Raw genomic sequence first — 6,010 nt, 5'->3', positions numbered from 1 at the left:
GTATGTCTTACTCTAGGTAGTTCACAACTTGCTGTGGGTGTTGAATTTCTTTCATGCAAGAAAGCTACAGGGACAGCTTTCGGAAGGTTTAAGGTTTTACCCTAGAGCCCACATTGTGCATGAAACATGGTGTGGAAAAGAATCTATAGTAAAACTCCCATCAATGAAATGGAAAGTGGTCTTTGTACTTAACAGTGTTGTAAGACAGACATCTAAGAGTATGGGTCAGGACACTTTTTACAGGGCTCTAAATGTGTCACTGATATTCTTCATTGTTTTACGGGTTACTTCAACCTGTTTAACTGTGCATTTTCTTATTTAATTAGTATTAAAATAGACTTTCAAAATAGTATTTTAGCATCATTCGCAAATTCGAAGCCAACTGATGTTTTCAATAAAGCTTCTCATGACAATTTTCACTTAAGGAACTAAAATGTGAACACCACTAAATCCTAATTATCCCACGAAATCATGTACCAGTAATTGATCAGCAAATATTCTCACTATTGTTCATAAAGCATGAAGAGTTCTTGTTAAAATAACTGGGTACTCGGATGAAACCTGTTTTGTAGGGAGGGATGATTTATGATCTTAAGCCTAAAAGAAAAACGAAATCTCACAACTGCTAGTTTTTCAGGGTCCTACTAAACACTGCTAAGGACTGCTAAGGACCGCTAAGGACTGCTAAGGAGCCACAAAGGACTACTAAAGAGGCACAAAGGACCTTAAAATACCTCCTAGGCCATTCTTATATTACATTGTATTATTTTTAGTGAAAATCTTTTTATAATTTTAAGAAAAAATACGATTTTGGTGAAAATTTTATGAGTTGTCGAACCGCTAAGGACTGCTCAGATACACAAAAGACTGCTAGGGAGGCACAAAGGACCTTAAAATACCTCCTAGGGCATTCTTATAATACAAGGTAGTATGTTTAGTGACAAAAAATGTATAATTTTAAGAAAAAATATCATTTTAGTGATAAAATTCATGTTTTTGAAGAGTTGTCGGACCGCTAAGGACTGCTCAGGTGCACTAACAACTGCTAGGGAGGCACAAAGGACCTTCAAATCCCTCCTAGAGCATTCTTATAATATATGGTAGTAAGTTAATATACAAAAATGTATTATTGTAAGAAAAAAATATAATTTTGGTGATAGAATTTATGTTTTTGAAGAGTTGCAGGACCGCTCAGGTGCGAAAAGGACTGCTAGGCAGGCACAAAGACCTATAAATATTTTCTAGGGAGGCACAAAGGACCTTAAAATAACTGTTGGGGCATTCTTATAATTCATGGTAGTATGTTTAGTGACAAAAAATGTATAATTTTAAGAAAAAATATCATTTTAGTGATAAAATTCATGTTTTTGAAGAGTTGTCGGACCGCTAAGGACTGCTCAGGTGCACTAACAACTGCTAGGGAGGCACAAAGGACCTTCAAATCCCTCCTAGAGCATTCTTATAATATATGGTAGTAAGTTAATATACAAAAATGTATTATTGTAAGAAAAAAATATAATTTTGGTGATAGAATTTATGCTTTCGATGAGTTGCAGGACCGCTAAGGACTGCTCAGGTGCGAAAAGGACTGCTAGGCAGGCACAAAGACCTATAAATATTTTCTAGCGAGGCACAAAGGACCTTAAAATAACTGTTGGGGCATTCTTATAATTCATGGTAGTATGTTTAGTGACAAAAAATGTATAATTTTAAGAAAAAATATCATTTTAGTGATAAAATTCATGTTTTTGAAGAGTTGTCGGACCGCTAAGGACTGCTCAGGTGCACTAACAACTGCTAGGGAGGCACAAAGGACCTTTAAATCCCTCCTAGAGCATTCTTATGATATATGGTAGTAAGTTAATAGACAAAAATGTATTATTGTAAGAAAAAAATATAATTTTGGTGATAGAATTTATGCTTTCGATGAGTTGCCGGACCGCTAAGGACTGATCAGGTGCGAAAAGGACTGCTAGGGACCTTAAAATATTTCCTAGGGAGGCACAAAGGACCTTAAAATACCTGTAAGGGTATTCTTATAATACATGGAAGTATGTTTAGTGATAAAAAATATATATTTTAAAGGAAAAATATCATTATAGTGATAATTCATGTTTTTGAAGAGTTGTCGGACCGCTAAGGACTGCTCAGGTGCACTAACAACTGCTAGGGAGGCACAATTTCAAATCCCTCCTAGAACATTCTTTTTAATATATGGTAGTAAGTTAATAGACAAAAATGTATTATTGTAAGAAAAAAAATTTGACAAACACTTGTATGTATAATTACAATGTATCATATAAATCTATATTTATAAGTGAGTTACTTGTTTGTGAATGTTTATGTTGTTCTTGCCGAAACAAAACACAAGAAAAACAAAATCATTTGTCAGTAATTGTATGCAATTATAAGTTGTTTGATTTAAAGAAGTCGCAAAATGTTTAAGCGGCACGCCACGCCTCCAGATTCATGCTTATTTTCATGAATATTTTGAAAATGTTTTTAAAAGTAAAATATTATGAAGTGAACAAAGAAAGTAATTGACACATTGCAATTGGCACTTACAATCTGCGTAAATTACCAAAATGAAGTAAAAATATGCAGTAACGCAGTACTTAAGATATATAGTATGACGAAAATAGCCTGATACCTATATTAATTAACAGAGTTATTTCCCTTTGTTTTACAAACCCTATTTTTTTGTTAAAACAAACAATCATATAAGGCTTATAAGCCCATGATGACATTATAATAGCATAATACAAGACAAAGAAATAGTAAATACTGTTATGAAATTTGAAACTAGTCTTTTACTGGAAGAGTATTCTTTTAGGATGGTATATGTGGACAACATTTCTAAGCTGGTTAAAATGTTTATGTTAACTTTTACTCATTTTTTGTTGTAAAACAATTGAGTCATTAACAGTCCAGGACATTGGCACAGCTCAGTTATTTTTAGATTATGAGCATACCTCATTCCAAATTTGGAAAGGTCGCGCAGACAAAGGTCGCGCGACACTTAAGGTCGCGCAATAGGAAAGGTCGCGCAGAATCAGCTTTCCCAGGCATGCTAGTTCCAAATATGGAGAGGTCGCGCAATAAGAGGTCGCGCAGACTAAAAGTACAAGGTTTAAGTTATTTTTAGCCCTTCAGCATCTCAATTGTTGTTAACAAAGCATAATTTGGTCATATCAGATTTTATGAATGGGATTCCTTCCTGCTTTATCTATGTACAGGTTACTTGGTTCAAATGTTGAGCTGTATGTTTTAAAGCTGGAGAGATTATATTTCTGTTGTTTAACGAATTATCAGTCAGTATAATAAGTTTATAGAATTGTCAATCAGTAGTAAGTGTATTGGTTTTATAAGCCATATATAGTACATATATCTTTATTAATACAAGTATATTTTGCACTATTAAGTTGCATTATTGGACAGATAATAATTATGCTATTGAGTGTTAACATGTAAATTTATATAACTATTATGTATTTTTGTACTTATGTTTGTATTGTACAACAGTCTGTATACCTGAACCAGTTGCAGGCCATTTTGAACATTGTTAAGGCATTGTCAGCACTTTTAATAGGTCGCGCAACATTCAGGTCGCGCAATGAGTTATGTGCCAAACTGGTTAGCGCAAGCGGGTCGCGCGACAATCTACTTTTGCACACCACCCTAGCTGCGCAAACAGAAGGGTATATAAGCTGGGAACTTTTCTAGCTGGGTGGGTTTTTGAGGAGTTTTGGAGTGAGTTGGGGTTTGAGTTGGAGTTGGTTGAGTTGAGTTAGTTAGTCATTGAAGAAATGTATTTGTTGAAGTTGTTAAGAATTTTACTTTGGTTTTGACTGTTGATAGAAAATAAAATGATGCATTATTTTGATTTACTGCAATAAATATAATCCTGCTTTCACTTGGACTTGACTTGTTCATTATACCAGCATAGAGAAATGGTTTACTTTTAAGCGAAAAAAGTGAATAAACAAAACTTTTCACAAAAGAGAAGTTTTTCGTAACAATACCAACAAATAAAAATTTTCATTAAAAAATTTACAGATCTGCTTTTAAATTGTTGTAATTTATTACTACCAATTGATGAAATTTTATTTTTATTTATGTGAAATGTCAGTAACATTATTATATGAAGATGTTATTATGATTCAGTGTTATAAGTTCATTATTTCCCAGTATTGATAGTTCTCTATGTTAATGTTTCAGTATAAATGGACAGCTGATCATTCATTAAAATTTATAGTCAAAATATTTGTTTAGGACTTTGTTTACAAACAAATTTTAATTATTATCACTTTTTCATTACTGGGGTCATAACCATATATTAAAATCCTTTTTCTTATGATCTTCTTCCATTTCTTATAATAATTAAATTGGTCAAGTGATATGACAATGTGCTGGAATATGGAGACAAATACTTTATTCAGGGTGGTGAAATATATTTGTTTTCTGGGTTGTTTTTTTTTCATTGACTATATATTTGGCCAATAAAAAAATGCTGTTCAATAGATCCTTAGACTTAATTGATCTACAGCCTACTTAATAGGCATTCTCTAACAGAAAGTCCCTCCCACTGTTTTGAAGTATATCACCCTATATTGGCACCCCCACTGGTTTGTAATATATCACACATCCCAATATACAATACACAGCTCCCAATATACAGCTTGTTAACTTCCAATAATGTGCCAGCCCCATCTGAATGAATATAGTTAGGATCCTTATCTCACTGTTTTATGAGGGGCTGGGATAGATGATTTGTTTTCTATTGTAAAAAGAATGATCTTAAAGAATCTATGTTTTAACCATTGATTAGTTTTAACCACAATGTCACTTCAACATTCTATATATCCTACTTTAATAGTTTTCTGTGAATATATAGCCTGATAAGATTATTCTGTTATGATTATTCTATTTAATTTTAGTGTGAAATATTTCTATGTACATTTGCAAAGCTAACTACTTCCATATCATACAACATAAGAACAAGATTAGTTTAGTGTTATTGTAAAAAAGAATCATTTGCTCATTTCTGTTACATCTGTCCACTTCAGTTCCTTAAAAAAAATATTTATATATGTATAGAGGATATTGAATGAGTGTAGGTTTAATACTAAAATTATTGAACTAGTTGAATAAAATAATATTATGCGAGCCTCTGGCGAGCATAATATTGTTTTATTCAACGAGTTCAATAAATTTAGTATTGAATCTACACGAATATAATGTTCTATTTATCACATATATAAAATAAGAATGGTAAACTGTTAACAAGAGTCATTTTTTGTGTCGCCTCTAGGGAGTAGTGGCGACATATAGGGATCACTTCTCCGTCGTCTGTCTGTCCGTCTGTCTGTCTGTCCGTCCGTCACAAAACTTGTCTGGACTACTCCTCATAAACTACTGGTGCAATTTCATCCAAACTTTACAGGAATGATCAGTACCAAGTCTAGTTGTGCATATTATCAGCATTTTCCGGTTCAATGATTTTTGTCAGAGTTATGGCCCTTTAATAATTTTTATTTTTAAAGTTTGTCCGGACTACTTCTCTTATACCACTCATGCAATTTCAATGAAACTTTACAGGATTGATCTGTAGCTCAAGTCCTTGCGCATATTGCACGGGTTTTCTGGTTGATAGATTTTTGGCCGAGTTATGGCTCTTTGATAAAAAGGTGTTTTTTTTCTGTGTGTTGCCAGATACGCAAAAGCTTGTCCGGACTACTCCTCATAAACTACTGGTGCAATTTTTTTTCCAAACTTTACAGAAATGATCAGTACCAAGTCTAGTTGTGCACTGTCCGTCTGTCACAAAATTTGTCCCAACATGAAATTGGCCATCATGAGGCGACACATGTGATTACTGATCGCTCTTGTTTTGATAGTGTAACGCTAACATTAGCTCGCTTTAACGCTATGTTTATAGCGCAAATTACGTGACGTCAAAGTGTTATTAATATTACACTAGTGTAATATTGACTAGTGTAATATCGTTTTT

The sequence above is a fragment of the Ruditapes philippinarum genome, unplaced genomic scaffold, assembly GCF_026571515.1.
Source record: "Ruditapes philippinarum isolate M1 unplaced genomic scaffold, ASM2657151v2 ctg4134_1_1_1_1, whole genome shotgun sequence".
In the NCBI taxonomy this organism is placed as follows: domain Eukaryota; kingdom Metazoa; phylum Mollusca; class Bivalvia; order Venerida; family Veneridae; genus Ruditapes; species Ruditapes philippinarum.
The sequence above is the reverse complement of the archived record's forward strand: the minus strand, read 5'-3'. Positions refer to the sequence as shown.